At 49.5% G+C, this 25,161-nt stretch overlaps 13 non-coding genes across 13 annotated transcripts; all 13 read left to right on the top strand.

Moving 5' to 3' along the window:
• The first annotated feature begins 1,085 nt into the window (after nucleotides 1–1,085).
• On the top strand, nucleotides 1,086–1,158 carry Trnak-cuu (transfer RNA lysine (anticodon CUU)). Its single transcript has one exon. It is a non-coding gene; the product is annotated as a tRNA-Lys (tRNA).
• Nucleotides 1,159–2,600: 1,442 nt separating this feature from the next.
• Trnak-cuu (transfer RNA lysine (anticodon CUU)) lies at nucleotides 2,601–2,673 on the top strand. Its single transcript has one exon. It is a non-coding gene; the product is annotated as a tRNA-Lys (tRNA).
• Nucleotides 2,674–4,124: 1,451 nt separating this feature from the next.
• On the top strand, nucleotides 4,125–4,197 carry Trnak-cuu (transfer RNA lysine (anticodon CUU)). The gene has a single exon. It is a non-coding gene; the product is annotated as a tRNA-Lys (tRNA).
• A 1,445-nt stretch (nucleotides 4,198–5,642) lies between these two features.
• On the top strand, nucleotides 5,643–5,715 carry Trnak-cuu (transfer RNA lysine (anticodon CUU)). Its single transcript has one exon. It is a non-coding gene; the product is annotated as a tRNA-Lys (tRNA).
• Nucleotides 5,716–7,163: 1,448 nt separating this feature from the next.
• Trnak-cuu (transfer RNA lysine (anticodon CUU)) lies at nucleotides 7,164–7,236 on the top strand. Its single transcript has one exon. It is a non-coding gene; the product is annotated as a tRNA-Lys (tRNA).
• Nucleotides 7,237–8,678: 1,442 nt separating this feature from the next.
• Trnak-cuu (transfer RNA lysine (anticodon CUU)) lies at nucleotides 8,679–8,751 on the top strand. The gene has a single exon. It is a non-coding gene; the product is annotated as a tRNA-Lys (tRNA).
• A 1,442-nt stretch (nucleotides 8,752–10,193) lies between these two features.
• Trnak-cuu (transfer RNA lysine (anticodon CUU)) lies at nucleotides 10,194–10,266 on the top strand. The gene has a single exon. It is a non-coding gene; the product is annotated as a tRNA-Lys (tRNA).
• A 1,448-nt stretch (nucleotides 10,267–11,714) lies between these two features.
• On the top strand, nucleotides 11,715–11,787 carry Trnak-cuu (transfer RNA lysine (anticodon CUU)). Its single transcript has one exon. It is a non-coding gene; the product is annotated as a tRNA-Lys (tRNA).
• Nucleotides 11,788–13,214: 1,427 nt separating this feature from the next.
• Nucleotides 13,215–13,287, top strand: Trnak-cuu (transfer RNA lysine (anticodon CUU)). Its single transcript has one exon. It is a non-coding gene; the product is annotated as a tRNA-Lys (tRNA).
• Nucleotides 13,288–14,765: 1,478 nt separating this feature from the next.
• Nucleotides 14,766–14,838, top strand: Trnak-cuu (transfer RNA lysine (anticodon CUU)). The gene has a single exon. It is a non-coding gene; the product is annotated as a tRNA-Lys (tRNA).
• Nucleotides 14,839–16,286: 1,448 nt separating this feature from the next.
• Trnak-cuu (transfer RNA lysine (anticodon CUU)) lies at nucleotides 16,287–16,359 on the top strand. The gene has a single exon. It is a non-coding gene; the product is annotated as a tRNA-Lys (tRNA).
• Nucleotides 16,360–17,810: 1,451 nt separating this feature from the next.
• Trnan-guu (transfer RNA asparagine (anticodon GUU)) lies at nucleotides 17,811–17,883 on the top strand. Its single transcript has one exon. It is a non-coding gene; the product is annotated as a tRNA-Asn (tRNA).
• A 1,457-nt stretch (nucleotides 17,884–19,340) lies between these two features.
• Trnan-guu (transfer RNA asparagine (anticodon GUU)) lies at nucleotides 19,341–19,413 on the top strand. Its single transcript has one exon. It is a non-coding gene; the product is annotated as a tRNA-Asn (tRNA).
• The last annotated feature ends 5,748 nt before the right edge of the window (nucleotides 19,414–25,161 follow it).

Genomic DNA, 25,161 nt, shown 5'->3' with positions numbered 1-25,161 from the left:
CTAGTAAGCCAGGGGTCGTGAGTTCCATCCTCACAGGAGGAAGACGAATCTTGGAAATCAGTTGCGCGTCGTGGCCGTATAGAAAGCAGTATCTGTGATGAGGAACAATTAGCGACAGGCGTATTATTAAGAATTACTCTCAGATGTGATTAAGGCGAATGGCGCAGATAAAGCATTTGCCAAAGCGGTACGGCATAAGGTGGGACGAGGCAGTCTGAATTACATTTTATAGATGTATTTCTCACAAATCTCAGAGCCTCTCGCGGTCGTCGTCGTCGTCGTCGTCGTCGTCGTCGTCGCCGCCGCCGCCGACGCTTCTGCAGAAGTAGCAAATGGCCATCGTAGAAAATGCGGCGAGGAACACCCTGCCATCGATTCCAAATGCGCAAAGTGTGTGGTCTTGTTTTCCTGTCTATGTTTGGTCGGTCTCATAAGAGGTTGAATGTAACGAATGGGTGGTGAAGAGTAAGGGGCAGCAGCTGTGTGGAACGAAAGCAAATTCCTCAGGGGGTGTGAGCGTTTTGAGATGAGTCGTATAAAAGTTATACTTGGACGTCAGTGACCGTGTGGACTAATGGATAATGCGTCGGACTTCGGATCCGAAGATTGCAGGTTCGAATCCTGTCACGGTCGTGTTTTTCCAGTTCTGAAAAAGAAACATATCGTTTTAACGTAGCAATTGAGCAGTACGAAACCGTCTGAATGTTGCTGTTGAGCATTTTGTGCTTGGAGATGTTCTTGAGATTGAAAGACAGACAACAAGACATGTGTTAACTAGCGAAATGAACGGCAGAGTGGCCTCACCGCGAGGTGTGACTGGCACTTGCACATCTAAAACAACGTCGGAAAGTAACTCGTTCGGCTTTTGAGTCACATCAAGTATGTGTGTTAATTTTGACGCCGCTAGCTCTGCAGATTTTCATGCAATTCCTTTACCTCTCCGAAGTGAATTTGATATAAAAGTGAAGTACGTGACGAGTGTGACGTTAGGAAAACATTAGGCAGCATGGAGAGATTCTGTATGGGACCAACCAACCCAAACGAGTACTGTGTGATCTGCTGCCCAGCAGGTATCCAACGAGGCAGCACGGCTAGCTCAGTGGGTAGAGCATGAGACTCTTAATCACAGGGTCGTGGGTTCGAGCCCTACGCTGGGCGGAACGGAATTTTTCTCCGCTGCAGATGTGAATTACCGATTTTCTGATTAACGTGATGTAATGGAAATAGCAACTTTAAAATTTGCCTACGTCTCCATCAGTCGCAAGAAAACTGTATTTGAAGTGAAGGTGATTTTGTAGACATGTGTGAAAGTCATGTTCTGAAGTGCAAGTGGTTTTGGTTGGAGAGAACACGGCTACGTGTCAGATGTGTAGCCAAGCAGTAATGGGTCGCCATAGCTGCAAATATTAGTCGAAAATATGAAGTGTTGTCAGCTGAAGTCTGATGATTCAGACGACCGTACGGACAAAGTACGCAAAAGTGCCGCTAGGCGGCGCCTGTTTCGCTCTGTGGTAGAGCATTGGTCTAGTAAGCCAGGGGTCGTGAGTTCCATCCTCACAGGAGGAAGACGAATCTTGGAAATCAGTTGCGCGTCGTGGCCGTATAGAAAGCAGTATCTGTGATGAGGAACAATTAGCGACAGGCGTATTATTAAGAATTACTCTCAGATGTGATTAAGGCGAATGGCGCAGATAAAGCATTTGCCAAAGCGGTACGGCATAAGGTGGGACGAGGCAGTCTGAATTACATTTTATAGATGTATTTCTCACAAATCTCAGAGCCTCTCGCGGTCGTCGTCGTCGTCGTCGTCGTCGCCGCCGCCGCCGACGCTTCTGCAGAAGTAGCAAATGGCCATCGTAGAAAATGCGGCGAGGAACACCCTGCCATCGATTCCAAATGCGCAAAGTGTGTGGTCTTGTTTTCCTGTCTATGTTTGGTCGGTCTCATAAGAGGTTGAATGTAACGAATGGGTGGTGAAGAGTAAGGGGCAGCAGCTGTGTGGAACGAAAGCAAATTCCTCAGGGGGTGTGAGCGTTTTGAGATGAGTCGTATAAAAGTTATACTTGGACGTCAGTGACCATGTGGACTAATGGATAATGCGTCGGACTTCGGATCCGAAGATTGCAGGTTCGAATCCTGTCACGGTCGTGTTTTTCCAGTTCTGAAAAAGAAACATATCGTTTTAACGTAGCAATTGAGCAGTACGAAACCGTCTGAATGTTGCTGTTGAGCATTTTGTGCTTGGAGATGTTCTTGAGATTGAAAGACAGACAACAAGACATGTGTTAACTAGCGAAATGAACGGCAGAGTGGCCTCACCGCGAGGTGTGACTGGCACTTGCACATCTAAAACAACGTCGGAAAGTAACTCGTTCGGCTTTTGAGTCACATCAAGTATGTGTGTTAATTTTGACGCCGCTAGCTCTGCAGATTTTCATGCAATTCCTTTACCTCTCAGAAGTGAATTTGATATAAAAGTGAAGTACGTGACGAGTGTGACGTTAGGAAAACATTAGGCAGCATGGAGAGATTCTGTATGGGACCAACCAACCCAAACGAGTACTGTGTGATCTGCTGCCCAGCAGGTATCCAACGAGGCAGCACGGCTAGCTCAGTGGGTAGAGCATGAGACTCTTAATCACAGGGTCGTGGGTTCGAGCCCTACACTGGGCGGAACGGAATTTTTTTCCGCTGCAGATGTGAATTACCGATTTTCTGATTAACGTGATGTAATGGAAATAGCAACTTTAAAATTTGCCTACGTCTCCATCAGTCGCAAGAAAACTGTATTTGAAGTGAAGGTGATTTTGTAGACATGTGTGAAAGTCATGTTCTGAAGTGCAAGTGGTTTTGGTTGGAGAGAACACGGCTACGTGTCAGATGTGTAGCCAAGCAGTAATGGGTCGCCATAGCTGCAAATATTAGTCGAAAATATGAAGTGTTGTCAGCTGAAGTCTGATGATTCAGACGACCGTACGGACAAAGTACGCAAAAGTGCCGCTAGGCGGCGCCTGTTTCGCTCTGTGGTAGAGCATTGGTCTAGTAAGCCAGGGGTCGTGAGTTCCATCCTCACAGGAGGAAGACGAATCTTGGAAATCAGTTGCGCGTCGTGGCCGTATAGAAAGCAGTATCTGTGATGAGGAACAATTAGCGACAGGCGTATTATTAAGAATTACTCTCAGATGTGATTAAGGCGAATGGCGCAGATAAAGCATTTGCCAAAGCGGTACGGCATAAGGTGGGACGAGGCAGTCTGAATTACATTTTATAGATGTATTTCTCACAAATCTCAGAGCCTCTCGCGGTCGTCGTCGTCGTCGTCGTCGTCGTCGTCGTCGTCGTCGCCGCCGACGCTTCTGCAGAAGTAGCAAATGGCCATCGTAGAAAATGCGGCGAGGAACACCCTGCCATCGATTCCAAATGCGCAAAGTGTGTGGTCTTGTTTTCCTGTCTATGTTTGGTCGGTCTCATAAGAGGTTGAATGTAACGAATGGGTGGTGAAGAGTAAGGGGCAGCAGCTGTGTGGAACGAAAGCAAATTCCTCAGGGGGTGTGAGCGTTTTGAGATGAGTCGTATAAAAGTTATACTTGGACGTCAGTGACCGTGTGGACTAATGGATAATGCGTCGGACTTCGGATCCGAAGATTGCAGGTTCGAATCCTGTCACGGTCGTGTTTTTCCAGTTCTGAAAAAGAAACATATCGTTTTAACGTAGCAATTGAGCAGTACGAAACCGTCTGAATGTTGCTGTTGAGCATTTTGTGCTTGGAGATGTTCTTGAGATTGAAAGACAGACAACAAGACATGTGTTAACTAGCGAAATGAACGGCAGAGTGGCCTCACCGCGAGGTGTGACTGGCACTTGCACATCTAAAACAACGTCGGAAAGTAACTCGTTCGGCTTTTGAGTCACATCAAGTATGTGTGTTAATTTTGACGCCGCTAGCTCTGCAGATTTTCATGCAATTCCTTTACCTCTCCGAAGTGAATTTGATATAAAAGTGAAGTACGTGACGAGTGTGACGTTAGGAAAACATTAGGCAGCATGGAGAGATTCTGTATGGGACCAACCAACCCAAACGAGTACTGTGTGATCTGCTGCCCAGCAGGTATCCAACGAGGCAGCACGGCTAGCTCAGTGGGTAGAGCATGAGACTCTTAATCACAGGGTCGTGGGTTCGAGCCCTACGCTGGGCGGAACGGAATTTTTCTCCGCTGCAGATGTGAATTACCGATTTTCTGATTAACGTGATGTAATGGAAATAGCAACTTTAAAATTTGCCTACGTCTCCATCAGTCGCAAGAAAACTGTATTTGAAGTGAAGGTGATTTTGTAGACATGTGTGAAAGTCATGTTCTGAAGTGCAAGTGGTTTTGGTTGGAGAGAACACGGCTACGTGTCAGATGTGTAGCCAAGCAGTAATGGGTCGCCATAGCTGCAAATATTAGTCGAAAATATGAAGTGTTGTCAGCTGAAGTCTGATGATTCAGACGACCGTACGGACGAAGTACGCAAAAGTGCCGCTAGGCGGCGCCTGTTTCGCTCTGTGGTAGAGCATTGGTCTAGTAAGCCAGGGGTCGTGAGTTCCATCCTCACAGGAGGAAGACGAATCTTGGAAATCAGTTGCGCGTCGTGGCCGTATAGAAAGCAGTATCTGTGATGAGGAACAATTAGCGACAGGCGTATTATTAAGAATTACTCTCAGATGTGATTAAGGCGAATGGCGCAGATAAAGCATTTGCCAAAGCGGTACGGCATAAGGTGGGACGAGGCAGTCTGAATTACATTTTATAGATGTATTTCTCACAAATCTCAGAGCCTCTCGCGGTCGTCGTCGTCGTCGTCGTCGTCGTCGCCGCCGCCGCCGACGCTTCTGCAGAAGTAGCAAATGGCCATCGTAGAAAATGCGGCGAGGAACACCCTGCCATCGATTCCAAATGCGCAAAGTGTGTGGTCTTGTTTTCCTGTCTATGTTTGGTCGGTCTCATAAGAGGTTGAATGTAACGAATGGGTGGTGAAGAGTAAGGGGCAGCAGCTGTGTGGAACGAAAGCAAATTCCTCAGGGGGTGTGAGCGTTTTGAGATGAGTCGTATAAAAGTTATACTTGGACGTCAGTGACCATGTGGACTAATGGATAATGCGTCGGACTTCGGATCCGAAGATTGCAGGTTCGAATCCTGTCACGGTCGTGTTTTTCCAGTTCTGAAAAAGAAACATATCGTTTTAACGTAGCAATTGAGCAGTACGAAACCGTCTGAATGTTGCTGTTGAGCATTTTGTGCTTGGAGATGTTCTTGAGATTGAAAGACAGACAACAAGACATGTGTTAACTAGCGAAATGAACGGCAGAGTGGCCTCACCGCGAGGTGTGACTGGCACTTGCACATCTAAAACAACGTCGGAAAGTAACTCGTTCGGCTTTTGAGTCACATCAAGTATGTGTGTTAATTTTGACGCCGCTAGCTCTGCAGATTTTCATGCAATTCCTTTACCTCTCAGAAGTGAATTTGATATAAAAGTGAAGTACGTGACGAGTGTGACGTTAGGAAAACATTAGGCAGCATGGAGAGATTCTGTATGGGACCAACCAACCCAAACGAGTACTGTGTGATCTGCTGCCCAGCAGGTATCCAACGAGGCAGCACGGCTAGCTCAGTGGGTAGAGCATGAGACTCTTAATCACAGGGTCGTGGGTTCGAGCCCTACACTGGGCGGAACGGAATTTTTTTCCGCTGCAGATGTGAATTACCGATTTTCTGATTAACGTGATGTAATGGAAATAGCAACTTTAAAATTTGCCTACGTCTCCATCAGTCGCAAGAAAACTGTATTTGAAGTGAAGGTGATTTTGTAGACATGTGTGAAAGTCATGTTCTGAAGTGCAAGTGGTTTTGGTTGGAGAGAACACGGCTACGTGTCAGATGTGTAGCCAAGCAGTAATGGGTCGCCATAGCTGCAAATATTAGTCGAAAATATGAAGTGTTGTCAGCTGAAGTCTGATGATTCAGACGACCGTACGGACAAAGTACGCAAAAGTGCCGCTAGGCGGCGCCTGTTTCGCTCTGTGGTAGAGCATTGGTCTAGTAAGCCAGGGGTCGTGAGTTCCATCCTCACAGGAGGAAGACGAATCTTGGAAATCAGTTGCGCGTCGTGGCCGTATAGAAAGCAGTATCTGTGATGAGGAACAATTAGCGACAGGCGTATTATTAAGAATTACTCTCAGATGTGATTAAGGCGAATGGCGCAGATAAAGCATTTGCCAAAGCGGTACGGCATAAGGTGGGACGAGGCAGTCTGAATTACATTTTATAGATGTATTTCTCACAAATCTCAGAGCCTCTCGCGGTCGTCGTCGTCGTCGTCGTCGTCGTCGTCGTCGTCGCCGCCGACGCTTCTGCAGAAGTAGCAAATGGCCATCGTAGAAAATGCGGCGAGGAACACCCTGCCATCGATTCCAAATGCGCAAAGTGTGTGGTCTTGTTTTCCTGTCTATGTTTGGTCGGTCTCATAAGAGGTTGAATGTAACGAATGGGTGGTGAAGAGTAAGGGGCAGCAGCTGTGTGGAACGAAAGCAAATTCCTCAGGGGGTGTGAGCGTTTTGAGATGAGTCGTATAAAAGTTATACTTGGACGTCAGTGACCGAGTGGACTAATGGATAATGCGTCGGACTTCGGATCCGAAGATTGCAGGTTCGAATCCTGTCACGGTCGTGTTTTTCCAGTTCTGAAAAAGAAACATATCGTTTTAACGTAGCAATTGAGCAGTACGAAACCGTCTGAATGTTGCTGTTGAGCATTTTGTGCTTGGAGATGTTCTTGAGATTGAAAGACAGACAACAAGACATGTGTTAACTAGCGAAATGAACGGCAGAGTGGCCTCACCGCGAGGTGTGACTGGCACTTGCACATCTAAAACAACGTCGGAAAGTAACTCGTTCGGCTTTTGAGTCACATCAAGTATGTGTGTTAATTTTGACGCCGCTAGCTCTGCAGATTTTCATGCAATTCCTTTACCTCTCCGAAGTGAATTTGATATAAAAGTGAAGTACGTGACGAGTGTGACGTTAGGAAAACATTAGGCAGCATGGAGAGATTCTGTATGGGACCAACCAACCCAAACGAGTACTGTGTGATCTGCTGCCCAGCAGGTATCCAACGAGGCAGCACGGCTAGCTCAGTGGGTAGAGCATGAGACTCTTAATCACAGGGTCGTGGGTTCGAGCCCTACGCTGGGCGGAACGGAATTTTTCTCCGCTGCAGATGTGAATTACCGATTTTCTGATTAACGTGATGTAATGGAAATAGCAACTTTAAAATTTGCCTACGTCTCCATCAGTCGCAAGAAAACTGTATTTGAAGTGAAGGTGATTTTGTAGACATGTGTGAAAGTCATGTTCTGAAGTGCAAGTGGTTTTGGTTGGAGAGAACACGGCTACGTGTCAGATGTGTAGCCAAGCAGTAATGGGTCGCCATAGCTGCAAATATTAGTCGAAAATATGAAGTGTTGTCAGCTGAAGTCTGATGATTCAGACGACCGTACGGACGAAGTACGCAAAAGTGCCGCTAGGCGGCGCCTGTTTCGCTCTGTGGTAGAGCATTGGTCTAGTAAGCCAGGGGTCGTGAGTTCCATCCTCACAGGAGGAAGACGAATCTTGGAAATCAGTTGCGCGTCGTGGCCGTATAGAAAGCAGTATCTGTGATGAGGAACAATTAGCGACAGGCGTATTATTAAGAATTACTCTCAGATGTGATTAAGGCGAATGGCGCAGATAAAGCATTTGCCAAAGCGGTACGGCATAAGGTGGGACGAGGCAGTCTGAATTACATTTTATAGATGTATTTCTCACAAATCTCAGAGCCTCTCGCGGTCGTCGTCGTCGTCGTCGTCGTCGTCGCCGCCGCCGACGCTTCTGCAGAAGTAGCAAATGGCCATCGTAGAAAATGCGGCGAGGAACACCCTGCCATCGATTCCAAATGCGCAAAGTGTGTGGTCTTGTTTTCCTGTCTATGTTTGGTCGGTCTCATAAGAGGTTGAATGTAACGAATGGGTGGTGAAGAGTAAGGGGCAGCAGCTGTGTGGAACGAAAGCAAATTCCTCAGGGGGTGTGAGCGTTTTGAGATGAGTCGTATAAAAGTTATACTTGGACGTCAGTGACCGTGTGGACTAATGGATAATGCGTCGGACTTCGGATCCGAAGATTGCAGGTTCGAATCCTGTCACGGTCGTGTTTTTCCAGTTCTGAAAAAGAAACATATCGTTTTAACGTAGCAATTGAGCAGTACGAAACCGTCTGAATGTTGCTGTTGAGCATTTTGTGCTTGGAGATGTTCTTGAGATTGAAAGACAGACAACAAGACATGTGTTAACTAGCGAAATGAACGGCAGAGTGGCCTCACCGCGAGGTGTGACTGGCACTTGCACATCTAAAACAACGTCGGAAAGTAACTCGTTCGGCTTTTGAGTCACATCAAGTATGTGTGTTAATTTTGACGCCGCTAGCTCTGCAGATTTTCATGCAATTCCTTTACCTCTCCGAAGTGAATTTGATATAAAAGTGAAGTACGTGACGAGTGTGACGTTAGGAAAACATTAGGCAGCATGGAGAGATTCTGTATGGGACCAACCAACCCAAACGAGTACTGTGTGATCTGCTGCCCAGCAGGTATCCAACGAGGCAGCACGGCTAGCTCAGTGGGTAGAGCATGAGACTCTTAATCACAGGGTCGTGGGTTCGAGCCCTACGCTGGGCGGAACGGAATTTTTCTCCGCTGCAGATGTGAATTACCGATTTTCTGATTAACGTGATGTAATGGAAATAGCAACTTTAAAATTTGCCTACGTCTCCATCAGTCGCAAGAAAACTGTATTTGAAGTGAAGGTGATTTTGTAGACATGTGTGAAAGTCATGTTCTGAAGTGCAAGTGGTTTTGGTTGGAGAGAACACGGCTACGTGTCAGATGTGTAGCCAAGCAGTAATGGGTCGCCATAGCTGCAAATATTAGTCGAAAATATGAAGTGTTGTCAGCTGAAGTCTGATGATTCAGACGACCGTACGGACGAAGTACGCAAAAGTGCCGCTAGGCGGCGCCTGTTTCGCTCTGTGGTAGAGCATTGGTCTAGTAAGCCAGGGGTCGTGAGTTCCATCCTCACAGGAGGAAGACGAATCTTGGAAATCAGTTGCGCGTCGTGGCCGTATAGAAAGCAGTATCTGTGATGAGGAACAATTAGCGACAGGCGTATTATTAAGAATTACTCTCAGATGTGATTAAGGCGAATGGCGCAGATAAAGCATTTGCCAAAGCGGTACGGCATAAGGTGGGACGAGGCAGTCTGAATTACATTTTATAGATGTATTTCTCACAAATCTCAGAGCCTCTCGCGGTGGTCGTCGTCGTCGTCGTCGTCGCCGCCGCCGCCGACGCTTCTGCAGAAGTAGCAAATGGCCATCGTAGAAAATGCGGCGAGGAACACCCTGCCATCGATTCCAAATGCGCAAAGTGTGTGGTCTTGTTTTCCTGTCTATGTTTGGTCGGTCTCATAAGAGGTTGAATGTAACGAATGGGTGGTGAAGAGTAAGGGGCAGCAGCTGTGTGGAACGAAAGCAAATTCCTCAGGGGGTGTGAGCGTTTTGAGATGAGTCGTATAAAAGTTATACTTGGACGTCAGTGACCATGTGGACTAATGGATAATGCGTCGGACTTCGGATCCGAAGATTGCAGGTTCGAATCCTGTCACGGTCGTGTTTTTCCAGTTCTGAAAAAGAAACATATCGTTTTAACGTAGCAATTGAGCAGTACGAAACCGTCTGAATGTTGCTGTTGAGCATTTTGTGCTTGGAGATGTTCTTGAGATTGAAAGACAGACAACAAGACATGTGTTAACTAGCGAAATGAACGGCAGAGTGGCCTCACCGCGAGGTGTGACTGGCACTTGCACATCTAAAACAACGTCGGAAAGTAACTCGTTCGGCTTTTGAGTCACATCAAGTATGTGTGTTAATTTTGACGCCGCTAGCTCTGCAGATTTTCATGCAATTCCTTTACCTCTCAGAAGTGAATTTGATATAAAAGTGAAGTACGTGACGAGTGTGACGTTAGGAAAACATTAGGCAGCATGGAGAGATTCTGTATGGGACCAACCAACCCAAACGAGTACTGTGTGATCTGCTGCCCAGCAGGTATCCAACGAGGCAGCACGGCTAGCTCAGTGGGTAGAGCATGAGACTCTTAATCACAGGGTCGTGGGTTCGAGCCCTACACTGGGCGGAACGGAATTTTTTTCCGCTGCAGATGTGAATTACCGATTTTCTGATTAACGTGATGTAATGGAAATAGCAACTTTAAAATTTGCCTACGTCTCCATCAGTCGCAAGAAAACTGTATTTGAAGTGAAGGTGATTTTGTAGACATGTGTGAAAGTCATGTTCTGAAGTGCAAGTGGTTTTGGTTGGAGAGAACACGGCTACGTGTCAGATGTGTAGCCAAGCAGTAATGGGTCGCCATAGCTGCAAATATTAGTCGAAAATATGAAGTGTTGTCAGCTGAAGTCTGATGATTCAGACGACCGTACGGACAAAGTACGCAAAAGTGCCGCTAGGCGGCGCCTGTTTCGCTCTGTGGTAGAGCATTGGTCTAGTAAGCCAGGGGTCGTGAGTTCCATCCTCACAGGAGGAAGACGAATCTTGGAAATCAGTTGCGCGTCGTGGCCGTATAGAAAGCAGTATCTGTGATGAGGAACAATTAGCGACAGGCGTATTATTAAGAATTACTCTCAGATGTGATTAAGGCGAATGGCGCAGATAAAGCATTTGCCAAAGCGGTACGGCATAAGGTGGGACGAGGCAGTCTGAATTACATTTTATAGATGTATTTCTCACAAATCTCAGAGCCTCTCGCGGTCGTCGTCGTCGTCGTCGTCGTCGTCGTCGTCGTCGCCGCCGACGCTTCTGCAGAAGTAGCAAATGGCCATCGTAGAAAATGCGGCGAGGAACACCCTGCCATCGATTCCAAATGCGCAAAGTGTGTGGTCTTGTTTTCCTGTCTATGTTTGGTCGGTCTCATAAGAGGTTGAATGTAACGAATGGGTGGTGAAGAGTAAGGGGCAGCAGCTGTGTGGAACGAAAGCAAATTCCTCAGGGGGTGTGAGCGTTTTGAGATGAGTCGTATAAAAGTTATACTTGGACGTCAGTGACCGTGTGGACTAATGGATAATGCGTCGGACTTCGGATCCGAAGATTGCAGGTTCGAATCCTGTCACGGTCGTGTTTTTCCAGTTCTGAAAAAGAAACATATCGTTTTAACGTAGCAATTGAGCAGTACGAAACCGTCTGAATGTTGCTGTTGAGCATTTTGTGCTTGGAGATGTTCTTGAGATTGAAAGACAGACAACAAGACATGTGTTAACTAGCGAAATGAACGGCAGAGTGGCCTCACCGCGAGGTGTGACTGGCACTTGCACATCTAAAACAACGTCGGAAAGTAACTCGTTCGGCTTTTGAGTCACATCAAGTATGTGTGTTAATTTTGACGCCGCTAGCTCTGCAGATTTTCATGCAATTCCTTTACCTCTCCGAAGTGAATTTGATATAAAAGTGAAGTACGTGACGAGTGTGACGTTAGGAAAACATTAGGCAGCATGGAGAGATTCTGTATGGGACCAACCAACCCAAACGAGTACTGTGTGATCTGCTGCCCAGCAGGTATCCAACGAGGCAGCACGGCTAGCTCAGTGGGTAGAGCATGAGACTCTTAATCACAGGGTCGTGGGTTCGAGCCCTACGCTGGGCGGAACGGAATTTTTCTCCGCTGCAGATGTGAATTACCGATTTTCTGATTAACGTGATGTAATGGAAATAGCAACTTTAAAATTTGCCTACGTCTCCATCAGTCGCAAGAAAACTGTATTTGAAGTGAAGGTGATTTTGTAGACATGTGTGAAAGTCATGTTCTGAAGTGCAAGTGGTTTTGGTTGGAGAGAACACGGCTACGTGTCAGATGTGTAGCCAAGCAGTAATGGGTCGCCATAGCTGCAAATATTAGTCGAAAATATGAAGTGTTGTCAGCTGAAGTCTGATGATTCAGACGACCGTACGGACGAAGTACGCAAAAGTGCCGCTAGGCGGCGCCTGTTTCGCTCTGTGGTAGAGCATTGGTCTAGTAAGCCAGGGGTCGTGAGTTCCATCCTCACAGGAGGAAGACGAATCTTGGAAATCAGTTGCGCGTCGTGGCCGTATAGAAAGCAGTATCTGTGATGAGGAACAATTAGCGACAGGCGTATTATTAAGAATTACTCTCAGATGTGATTAAGGCGAATGGCGCAGATAAAGCATTTGCCAAAGCGGTACGGCATAAGGTGGGACGAGGCAGTCTGAATTACATTTTATAGATGTATTTCTCACAAATCTCAGAGCCTCTCGCGGTCGTCGTCGCCGCCGCCGCCGACGCTTCTGCAGAAGTAGCAAATGGCCATCGTAGAAAATGCGGCGAGGAACACCCTGCCATCGATTCCAAATGCGCAAAGTGTGTGGTCTTGTTTTCCTGTCTATGTTTGGTCGGTCTCATAAGAGGTTGAATGTAACGAATGGGTGGTGAAGAGTAAGGGGCAGCGGCTGTGTGGAACGAAAGCAAATTCCTCAGGGGGTGTGAGCGTTTTGAGATGAGTCGTATAAAAGTTATACTTGGACGTCAGTGACCGTGTGGACTAATGGATAATGCGTCGGACTTCGGATCCGAAGATTGCAGGTTCGAATCCTGTCACGGTCGTGTTTTTCCAGTTCTGAAAAAGAAACATATCGTTTTAACGTAGCAATTGAGCAGTACGAAACCGTCTGAATGTTGCTGTTGAGCATTTTGTGCTTGGAGATGTTCTTGAGATTGAAAGACAGACAACAAGACATGTGTTAACTAGCGAAATGAACGGCAGAGTGGCCTCACCGCGAGGTGTGACTGGCACTTGCACATCTAAAACAACGTCGGAAAGTAACTCGTTCGGCTTTTGAGTCACATCAAGTATGTGTGTTAATTTTGACGCCGCTAGCTCTGCAGATTTTCATGCAATTCCTTTACCTCTCCGAAGTGAATTTGATATAAAAGTGAAGTACGTGACGAGTGTGACGTTAGGAAAACATTAGGCAGCATGGAGAGATTCTGTATGGGACCAACCAACCCAAACGAGTACTGTGTGATCTGCTGCCCAGCAGGTATCCAACGAGGCAGCACGGCTAGCTCAGTGGGTAGAGCATGAGACTCTTAATCACAGGGTCGTGGGTTCGAGCCCTACGCTGGGCGGAACGGAATTTTTTTCCGCTGCAGATGTGAATTACCGATTTTCTGATTAACGTGATGTAATGGAAATAGCAACTTTAAAATTTGCCTACGTCTCCATCAGTCGCAAGAAAACTGTATTTGAAGTGAAGGTGATTTTGTAGACATGTGTGAAAGTCATGTTCTGAAGTGCAAGTGGTTTTGGTTGGAGAGAACACGGCTACGTGTCAGATGTGTAGCCAAGCAGTAATGGGTCGCCATAGCTGCAAATATTAGTCGAAAATATGAAGTGTTGTCAGCTGAAGTCTGATGATTCAGACGACCGTACGGACAAAGTACGCAAAAGTGCCGCTAGGCGGCGCCTGTTTCGCTCTGTGGTAGAGCATTGGTCTAGTAAGCCAGGGGTCGTGAGTTCCATCCTCACAGGAGGAAGACGAATCTTGGAAATCAGTTGCGCGTCGTGGCCGTATAGAAAGCAGTATCTGTGATGAGGAACAATTAGCGACAGGCGTATTATTAAGAATTACTCTCAGATGTGATTAAGGCGAATGGCGCAGATAAAGCATTTGCCAAAGCGGTACGGCATAAGGTGGGACGAGGCAGTCTGAATTACATTTTATAGATGTATTTCTCACAAATCTCAGAGCCTCTCGCGGTCGTCGTCGTCGTCGTCGTCGTCGTCGTCGTCGTCGTCGTCGTCGTCGTCGTCGTCGCCGCCGCCGCCGCCGACGCTTCTGCAGAAGTAGCAAATGGCCATCGTAGAAAATGCGGCGAGGAACACCCTGCCATCGATTCCAAATGCGCAAAGTGTGTGGTCTTGTTTTCCTGTCTATGTTTGGTCGGTCTCATAAGAGGTTGAATGTAACGAATGGGTGGTGAAGAGTAAGGGGCAGCAGCTGTGTGGAACGAAAGCAAATTCCTCAGGGGGTGTGAGCGTTTTGAGATGAGTCGTATAAAAGTTATACTTGGACGTCAGTGACCGTGTGGACTAATGGATAATGCGTCGGACTTCGGATCCGAAGATTGCAGGTTCGAATCCTGTCACGGTCGTGTTTTTCCAGTTCTGAAAAAGAAACATATCGTTTTAACGTAGCAATTGAGCAGTACGAAACCGTCTGAATGTTGCTGTTGAGCATTTTGTGCTTGGAGATGTTCTTGAGATTGAAAGACAGACAACAAGACATGTGTTAACTAGCGAAATGAACGGCAGAGTGGCCTCACCGCGAGGTGTGACTGGCACTTGCACATCTAAAACAACGTCGGAAAGTAACTCGTTCGGCTTTTGAGTCACATCAAGTATGTGTGTTAATTTTGACGCCGCTAGCTCTGCAGATTTTCATGCAATTCCTTTACCTCTCCGAAGTGAATTTGATATAAAAGTGAAGTACGTGACGAGTGTGACGTTAGGAAAACATTAGGCAGCATGGAGAGATTCTGTATGGGACCAACCAACCCAAACGAGTACTGTGTGATCTGCTGCCCAGCAGGTATCCAACGAGGCAGCACGGCTAGCTCAGTGGGTAGAGCATGAGACTCTTAATCACAGGGTCGTGGGTTCGAGCCCTACGCTGGGCGGAACGGAATTTTTCTCCGCTGCAGATGTGAATTACCGATTTTCTGATTAACGTGATGTAATGGAAATAGCAACTTTAAAATTTGCCTACGTCTCCATCAGTCGCAAGAAAACTGTATTTGAAGTGAAGGTGATTTTGTAGACATGTGTGAAAGTCATGTTCTGAAGTGCAAGTGGTTTTGGTTGGAGAGAACACGGCTACGTGTCAGATGTGTAGCCAAGCAGTAATGGGTCGCCATAGCTGCAAATATTAGTCGAAAATATGAAGTGTTGTCAGCTGAAGTCTGATGATTCAGACGACCGTACGGACAAAGTACGCAAAAGTGCCGCTAGGCGGCGCCTGTTTCGCTCTGTGGTAGAGCATTGGTCTAGTAAGCCAGGGGTCGTGAGTTCCATCCTCACAGGAGGAAGACGAATCTTGGAAATCAGTTGCGCGTCGTGGCCGTATAGAAAGCAGTATCTGTGATGAGGAACAATTAGCGACAGGCGTATTATTAAGAATTACTCTCAGATGTGATTAAGGCGAATGGCGCAGATAAAGCATTTGCCAAAGCGGTACGGCATAAGGTGGGACGAGGCAGTCTGAATTACATTTTATAGATGTATTTCTCACAAATCTCAGAGCCTCTCGCGGTCGTCGTCGTCGTCGTCGTCGTCGTCGTCGCCGCCGCCGCCGACGCTTCTGCAGAAGTAGCAAATGGCCATCGTAGAAAATGCGGCGAGGAACACCCTGCCATCGATTCCAAATGCGCAAAGTGTGTGGTCTTGTTTTCCTGTCTATGTTTGGTCGGTCTCATAAGAGGTTGAATGTAACGAATGGGTGGTGAAGAGTAAGGGGCAGCAGCTGTGTGGAACGAAAGCAAATTCCTCAGGGGGTGTGAGCGTTTTGAGATGAGTCGTATAAAAGTTATACTTGGACGTCAGTGACCGTGTGGACTAATGGATAATGCGTCGGACTTCGGATCCGAAGATTGCAGGTTCGAATCCTGTCACGGTCGTGTTTTTCCAGTTCTGAAAAAGAAACATATCGTTTTAACGTAGCAATTGAGCAGTACGAAACCGTCTGAATGTTGCTGTTGAGCATTTTGTGCTTGGAGATGTTCTTGAGATTGAAAGACAGACAACAAGACATGTGTTAACTAGCGAAATGAACGGCAGAGTGGCCTCACCGCGAGGTGTGACTGGCACTTGCACATCTAAAACAACGTCGGAAAGTAACTCGTTCGGCTTTTGAGTCACATCAAGTATGTGTGTTAATTTTGACGCCGCTAGCTCTGCAGATTTTCATGCAATTCCTTTACCTCTCCGAAGTGAATTTGATATAAAAGTGAAGTACGTGACGAGTGTGACGTTAGGAAAACATTAGGCAGCATGGAGAGATTCTGTATGGGACCAACCAACCCAAACGAGTACTGTGTGATCTGCTGCCCAGCAGGTATCCAACGAGGCAGCACGGCTAGCTCAGTGGGTAGAGCATGAGACTCTTAATCACAGGGTCGTGGGTTCGAGCCCTACGCTGGGCGGAACGGAATTTTTTTCCGCTGCAGATGTGAATTACCGATTTTCTGATTAACGTGATGTAATGGAAATAGCAACTTTAAAATTTGCCTACGTCTCCATCAGTCGCAAGAAAACTGTATTTGAAGTGAAGGTGATTTTGTAGACATGTGTGAAAGTCATGTTCTGAAGTGCAAGTGGTTTTGGTTGGAGAGAACACGGCTACGTGTCAGATGTGTAGCCAAGCAGTAATGGGTCGCCATAGCTGCAAATATTAGTCGAAAATATGAAGTGTTGTCAGCTGAAGTCTGATGATTCAGACGACCGTACGGACAAAGTACGCAAAAGTGCCGCTAGGCGGCGCCTGTTTCGCTCTGTGGTAGAGCATTGGTCTAGTAAGCCAGGGGTCGTGAGTTCCATCCTCACAGGAGGAAGACGAATCTTGGAAATCAGTTGCGCGTCGTGGCCGTATAGAAAGCAGTATCTGTGATGAGGAACAATTAGCGACAGGCGTATTATTAAGAATTACTCTCAGATGTGATTAAGGCGAATGGCGCAGATAAAGCATTTGCCAAAGCGGTACGGCATAAGGTGGGACGAGGCAGTCTGAATTACATTTTATAGATGTATTTCTCACAAATCTCAGAGCCTCTCGCGGTCGTCGTCGTCGTCGTCGTCGTCGTCGTCGTCGCCGCCGCCGCCGACGCTTCTGCAGAAGTAGCAAATGGCCATCGTAGAAAATGCGGCGAGGAACACCCTGCCATCGATTCCAAATGCGCAAAGTGTGTGGTCTTGTTTTCCTGTCTATGTTTGGTCGGTCTCATAAGAGGTTGAATGTAACGAATGGGTGGTGAAGAGTAAGGGGCAGCAGCTGTGTGGAACGAAAGCAAATTCCTCAGGGGGTGTGAGCGTTTTGAGATGAGTCGTATAAAAGTTATACTTGGACGTCAGTGACCGTGTGGACTAATGGATAATGCGTCGGACTTCGGATCCGAAGATTGCAGGTTCGAATCCTGTCACGGTCGTGTTTTTCCAGTTCTGAAAAAGAAACATATCGTTTTAACGTAGCAATTGAGCAGTACGAAACCGTCTGAATGTTGCTGTTGAGCATTTTGTGCTTGGAGATGTTCTTGAGATTGAAAGACAGACAACAAGACATGTGTTAACTAGCGAAATGAACGGCAGAGTGGCCTCACCGCGAGGTGTGACTGGCACTTGCACATCTAAAACAACGTCGGAAAGTAACTCGTTCGGCTTTTGAGTCACATCAAGTATGTGTGTTAATTTTGACGCCGCTAGCTCTGCAGATTTTCATGCAATTCCTTTACCTCTCCGAAGTGAATTTGATATAAAAGTGAAGTACGTGACGAGTGTGACGTTAGGAAAACATTAGGCAGCATGGAGAGATTCTGTATGGGACCAACCAACCCAAACGAGTACTGTGTGATCTGCTGCCCAGCAGGTATCCAACGAGGCAGCACGGCTAGCTCAGTGGGTAGAGCATGAGACTGTTAATCACAGGGTCGTGGGTTCGAGCCCTACGCTGGGCGGAACGGAATTTTTTTCCGCTGCAGATGTGAATTACCGATTTTCTGATTAACGTGATGTAATGGAAATAGCAACTTTAAAATTTGCCTACGTCTCCATCAGTCGCAAGAAAACTGTATTTGAAGTGAAGGTGATTTTGTAGACATGTGTGAAAGTCATGTTCTGAAGTGCAAGTGGTTTTGGTTGGAGAGAACACGGCTACGTGTCAGATGTGTAGCCAAGCAGTAATGGGTCGCCATAGCTGCAAATATTAGTCGAAAATATGAAGTGTTGTCAGCTGAAGTCTGATGATTCAGACGACCGTACGGACAAAGTACGCAAAAGTGCCGCTAGGCGGCGCCTGTTTCGCTCTGTGGTAGAGCATTGGTCTAGTAAGCCAGGGGTCGTGAGTTCCATCCTCACAGGAGGAAGACGAATCTTGGAAATCAGTTGCGCGTCGTGGCCGTATAGAAAGCAGTATCTGTGATGAGGAACAATTAGCGACAGGCGTATTATTAAGAATTACTCTCAGATGTGATTAAGGCGAATGGCGCAGATAAAGCATTTGCCAAAGCGGTACGGCATAAGGTGGGACGAGGCAGTCTGAATTACATTTTATAGATGTATTTCTCACAAATCTCAGAGCCTCTCGCGGTCGTCGTCGTCGTCGTCGTCGTCGTCGTCGTCGTCGTCGCCGCCGCCGCCGACGCTTCTGCAGAAGTAGCAAATGGCCATCGTAGAAAATGCGGCGAGGAACACCCTGCCATCGATTCCAAATGCGCAAAGTGTGTGGTCTTGTTTTCCTGTCTATGTTTGGTCGGTCTCATAAGAGGTTGAATGTAACGAATGGGTGGTGAAGAGTAAGGGGCAGCAGCTGTGTGGAACGAAAGCAAATTCCTCAGGGGGTGTGAGCGTTTTGAGATGAGTCGTATAAAAGTTATACTTGGACGTCAGTGACCGTGTGGACTAATGGATAATGCGTCGGACTTCGGATCCGAAGATTGCAGGTTCGAATCCTGTCACGGTCGTGTTTTTCCAGTTCTGAAAAAGAAACATATCGTTTTAACGTAGCAATTGAGCAGTACGAAACCGTCTGAATGTTGCTGTTGAGCATTTTGTGCTTGGAGATGTTCTTGAGATTGAAAGACAGACAACAAGACATGTGTTAACTAGCGAAATGAACGGCAGAGTGGCCTCACCGCGAGGTGTGACTGGCACTTGCACATCTAAAACAACGTCGGAAAGTAACTCGTTCGGCTTTTGAGTCACATCAAGTATGTGTGTTAATTTTGACGCCGCTAGCTCTGCAGATTTTCATGCAATTCCTTTACCTCTCCGAAGTGAATTTGATATAAAAGTGAAGTACGTGACGAGTGTGACGTTAGGAAAACATTAGGCAGCATGGAGAGATTCTGTATGGGACCAACCAACCCAAACGAGTACTGTGTGATCTGCTGCCCAGCAGGTATCCAACGAGGCAGCACGGCTAGCTCAGTGGGTAGAGCATGAGACTGTTAATCACAGGGTCGTGGGTTCGAGCCCTACGCTGGGCGGAACGGAATTTTTTTCCGCTGCAGATGTGAATTACCGATTTTCTGATTAACGTGATGTAATGGAAATAGCAACTTTAAAATTTGCCTACGTCTCCATCAGTCGCAAGAAAACTGTATTTGAAGTGAAGGTGATTTTGTAGACATGTGTGAAAGTCATGTTCTGAAGTGCAAGTGGTTTTGGTTGGAGAGAACACGGCTACGTGTCAGATGTGTAGCCAAGCAGTAATGGGTCGCCATAGCTGCAAATATTAGTCGAAAATATGAAGTGTTGTCAGCTGAAGTCTGATGATTCAGACGACCGTACGGACAAAGTACGCAAAAGTGCCGCTAGGCGGCGCCTGTTTCGCTCTGTGGTAGAGCATTGGTCTAGTAACCCAGGGGTCGTGAGTTCCATCCTCACAGGAGGAAGACGAATCTTGGAAATCAGTTGCGCGTCGTGGCCGTATAGAAAGCAGTATCTGTGATGAGGAACAATTAGCGACAGGCGTATTATTAAGAATTACTCTCAGATGTGATTAAGGCGAATGGCGCAGATAAAGCATTTGCCAAAGCGGTACGGCATTCTTCGGCGGACCTCGGAAGAGTTCCGCCCTTCGATACCTTGCAGAGTACTGCTACGTATCGAAGTGTTAGGGCTTCGCAGAAGTCGCAGTCGCAGTCGCAGTCGCAGTCGCAGTCGCAGTTCCGGAACCGCCAGCAGCAGCAGCAGCAGCAGCAGCAGTTTCCAGTGCCGCCAGTTTTGCAGTAGCAGTCGTCGCCGGACCCAGCCGCAGCTTCCGGACCCAGCCGCCGCCGCCGCCGCCGCCGCCGCAGCTTCCGGCCCCCGCCGCCGCCGCCGCCGCCGCCGCCGCCGCAGCTTCCGGCCCCCGCCGCCGCCGCCGCCGCCGCCGCCGCCAGGACCCAGTGCTTCGTCTTCCTCTCCTGCTTTCGTTGTCGTCGCTATTCTCGTCTTCGTCTTTGCCTTCATCCTTTCGCTCCTCGACGTCTCTCATCTGTCATCTGTAATCTGTTCCTGACTTTGTCCCTTGTCTGTCCCCATTCTTCTTTTCTGTGTTTCCAGTTTTCCTTACTGCCATCATGACCACCCCCACCACCACCGCCACTACCACCGCCATCGTCTATACGACGCCCTCCCTCGCTGCCACTACTCTTACTTGGTGTGCTCAGTCGCCCCCGTCCTACTATATCCCGCCCCTCCTCACCCTTCCCACCCCAGCTCCCTCTGTCGCCCCATCCCCTGCTCCTTCTCCCCAAGCCTCCACACACGACCCCTTTCCCCCACTCCCCCACACCACTCATGCGGCCCCTGCCAGGGTTGTGTCTCGTCGGGCTACGACCCATGCCGCTCCATCGCCGGCGCCAGCACCACCACCTGCAGCAGCGCCACAACCAGCAGCAGCACCAACAGCAGCACCAACAGCAGCACCAGCACCAGCACCGACACCGGGACCTGCCGCTTCCCGTCATCTCCCCGTCACTCCTGTGCCCCACACCTCCTCCCATCCTGTCCCCGCTGTTAAGCGTCCCAGTGGCACCCCCGCCTCCTCTGCACCCAAGAAGTCCCAGCATCTTCCCCCTCCCCCACCCCTAGATGCCATGGATGTCTCCCCTCCAGCCCCCTCTACTTCCTCTTCTAACTCCCCCTCCTACAAGTATCTCCTCTCCCGTCCTGATCCCTCTCTCCTGGAGGCCCGCAACCTGACCTTGCTCCTCCGCCAATACTTCCCTGCAGCCCCCATCTCCCTTCTTACCCCCCGTAGGGACTCTGTCTTGATCACCTCCCCAAGCCCTACCCTACACTCCGACATCCTCTCCCGAATTCCTCTCACCCGATTTGGACCTAATGCCTCCCTTGCCCCTGCTCCTTCCCCTTCCTCCCCCCGTCAACCCCAACCCCCACGTCGCCCGCCGACCCTCACCGCCGTGATCACTCGGCTTAGCCCGACGATCACGGAGGAAGAGGTGCTGGCGGAGTTGAAGGCCCACCCGTACCTGGAGGTGCGAGCTGTTCGCCGCATTTTCAACTCTGCGGGCCCCACTCGCCTTATGCGAGTTTTCTCCGAACACGCTCCCTCCATCGACCATCTCCTTAAGGAGGGTGCCCTCCTCTTCCACCGCCGGTATAAGGTTGACCCCTCCCGCTCCCCACCACAATCCATTCGCTGCCAGAGGTGTCTGCGTTATAACGCACACCCAACATCAGAGTGCCGCGAGGCCCCAGTCTGCCCGCATTGTAAGCAAGCGCACTTCCTCCGGCAGTGCCCCCACCTTCAGTCTCCTCCCTCCTGCAATACCTGCAACCTCCAACACCCTACCTACTCCCAGAAATGCAAGGCTCGACCTCCTCCATCCGCTCCTGAACTCACTGTTCCTCTCCGCCCTTTGGATGACCCCACCCCTCCTGGCAATTCCCTCCGTCCTCCCCCCACCGCAGAGGACATCATCAGGTTCGTCACAATAGTGCTCCAGAACGTCCATCCCTTTCAGCGTCCCCACACCCTCCACCAGATTTCCCTCGCTGCCCGTTCCGTGTTCCACCTCAACACCTACGCCACCTATTCCCACAACCAGGCCCATTTCACCTTCTCCCGTCTCGACTCCCTCGTTTAAATTCCCATTATGGCACGACAGCACCGTATCCTGTTCAATAACATCCGCTCCCTTCCCACCAACAAGCACCTCCTTATGCATACCCTTACGACCCACCGTGTGGATGCCTTCCTTCTGAACGAAACCTTTCTTCAGCCCCACCACACCGTCCACACCTCGCCCTACCTCCTTCACCGGTCTGACAATCCACTCCAGATAGCGCGTGGCGGAGTTGCCATTGGCCACCACCGCCAGATCCCTGTCCGGCTCCAACCCCTCCTTCCTGACCCCACAGAACACTTGATCCTTAGTCTCTTCTTCCCCGGCCTTACCCTTACCTGTGCCACCATCTATGTCCGCCCCGCTGCACCTATTCCTTTCGACTTCCTTTCCCACATCGACCGTACCTTCTCCTCCTACGTGATCGCCGCCGACCTTAACATCCATAGTCGTTCTGCCGCCCAGTTACGGCGGTGGCATCGGTTCCTTGCCACCCTCCAAGGCGACGTCCTTCCAATTCCCCAACACACCCGCCCTGAATCCAATACCACTCCCGATGTCGTCCTAGCCTCCCCCACCCTGCTTGGCCGCATAGCGGTGGACGTCCTTGATCCCATTGGCAGTGACCATCTCCCTGTCCTCCTCACTGTATCAGACGGTCGTCGCCCACGTCCCGACCCGCGCCATGACCCTCCCCCGAAATATGTCCATGACTACTCCCGTGCCAACTGGAATGCCTACCGGGACTCCCTTGCTCTCCAGGTCGATAGCCACCCCCTCACCTACCACCAACCTGATGACGTTACCCGTGCTGCCTCCTTTCTCCAGCAGACCTTGTCTGAGGCCGTGGAGGCCCACGTCCCTACCATTGCCATCCATCCGCACCGCCCCACCTTACCCCCACAGGCCGTCCTTCTCCTGCGTGAATCCCGCCGGCTCTACCGTGCCTTCCTTCACACACGTGACCAGGACACACTACGACGCCACCGGCAACTACAGCGACACATCAGGAACTTACTCACGGCAAAGAAACGCCGGGACTGGCGACAGACATGCACCCGTCTTAATGCCACCTTACCTATCAACTCGTCCAAGTACTGGTCAGCCTTCCGCCGCCTTACCGGATCTAAACCCTCTCCCTACTACCCTCTCCTTCATGATGACCACCCCTTCCCTGATGCCCTTAGTAAGGCCAACCATTTCGCCTCCTACCTCTCCGATATCCTTACCATCCCTGACGATCCCCAGTTCGATTATTCCCTCTTTCCTGATGTCCGTGATCGAACTGATACCTCTGTCCCCCCGCTTGCTCCTGGCTTCCAGTACTTGGACAACATCACACACACAGAACTAAATACCCCAATCACCACTCAAGATATCATTGCTACACTTCGCCCTAAACGCAACACTGCTCCCGGTCACGATCGTGTTACTTACCGTCACCTCCGTGAAGCTCCTGCCTCCTTCCTCTCCACATTGGCCAGGCTCTACAATGTGGTCCTGTCCACCGGCTACTACCCCGACCTGTGGAAAACCTCCCGGATCCTGATGTTCCTCAAGCCCGACAAACCGCCTTCCGCTGTCTCCTCCTACCGTCCCATCAGCCTTACCTCGGTCTTCAGCAAGGTCCTGGAATCCATTCTTACCCGCCGCCTACACAAGCACCTTCACCAACACCGCCTCCTCCCCCCTACCCAATGTGGCTTTCGGCCGTCCTTCTCCGCCGATGACCTCCTCCTTCACCTCACTCACCTCCTCTCCGAACAACTCAATTCCCGTCGTTCCGCCATCTTCCTTTCCCTCGACCTCGAACGCGCATATGACCGTGTGTGGCATTCCGGTCTCCTTTTCAAGCTCCAAACCTTTGCTCTTCCTCTCAACTATGTCCGTCTGGTCGCTTCCTTCCTTTCCCACCGTCCTTCCTATGTCACCATCCACAACACTGATTCCTACACCTTCTACCCCTCCGCCGGTGTGCCCCAAGGTTCCGTCCTTTCCCCTCTTCTCTACCTCCTTTACACGGCAGACATGCCTCCACCTGCACCTCCCCTACACCTTCTCCAGTACGCCGATGACACTGCCTTCCTTGCCCTCGCTCCCACCCTGCAACGCTCCCAGCACCTTCTCCAATCCTATCTTGACCGGTTCACCACTTGGTGTAACCAGTGGTTGCTCAAGGTCAATCCTTCCAAGACCCAGGCGATCATTGTAGGCAAAACCACTCGTTCCTTCCGTCTCCTTGATTTCTATCTTACTATTTATGGCCGTCCCATCACCCTCACACCTACTCTCAAGTACCTTGGTGTCACCCTCGACCGTCGCCTCTCCTGGAACCCACATCTCCGGACGATCCAAGCCAAGGCACGCTCCCGCCTCCGCCTCCTTAAGCTCCTTTCTGGCCGTACATGGGGTCTGGACCCTTCCACCATCCTCTACACCTACAAGTCCCTCATCCGTCCTATCCTTTGCTATGCTCATCCCGCCTGGATCTCTGCCCCTCCTACCTTCTACAAGTCCATTCAGATCCTAGAACGCCATGCGCTCCGCCTCGCCTATCGCATCCGTCTCCCTTCCCCCACGCGGATCCTCTATGACCTGATTCCCTTCCCGCACCTCCTCCTTTTCCTCGAACGGTTACGGATCCTCTACACCTCCCGCAAGCTTGATCCTCCACACCCTCTTGTCTCTCCCATCCTCTCCCACCCCAACCCGCTGCCGCGCCTGCATTCCTATATCCCACCTGCTCTCCATCTTTACACCCTCCACACCCTCTCCCTCGGTGGCTTCCGTCAACTCCCCCTCCCTGATGATGCCCTCCTCCCCTCCATCTACCCCTCCTACCAACTTTGAGCCTTACCTTCCCTCTCCTCTCCTTTTCCTATGGGCACCCTCTCTCCCTTCTCTCCCTCCCTCCCCTCCCCTTTCTCCTTGGGCTTCCACTCCCCCTACCCTCCCCCTTCTCCTCCATCCCTCTCCTCCACTGGCATCTTCCCCTCCCCCTCTCTCTCCTCTTCCCCACACCTTTTCCCCTTGGCAGGCCACGACTCTGCTGTCTTCCATCAGTTACTTTCATCGTCCTACGCCGAAGACCATCGCATGTGTTTGTGCCTCGACTCTCCTGCAGTGTGTTTGTGATTCGTCGTTTGTGCTCCGCTGGTT

This window comes from Schistocerca gregaria, chromosome 11 (assembly GCF_023897955.1).
Source record: "Schistocerca gregaria isolate iqSchGreg1 chromosome 11, iqSchGreg1.2, whole genome shotgun sequence".
In the NCBI taxonomy this organism is placed as follows: domain Eukaryota; kingdom Metazoa; phylum Arthropoda; class Insecta; order Orthoptera; family Acrididae; genus Schistocerca; species Schistocerca gregaria.
Note: the sequence above shows the minus strand (reverse complement) of the source record. Positions and strands in the feature narration are given on the sequence as shown.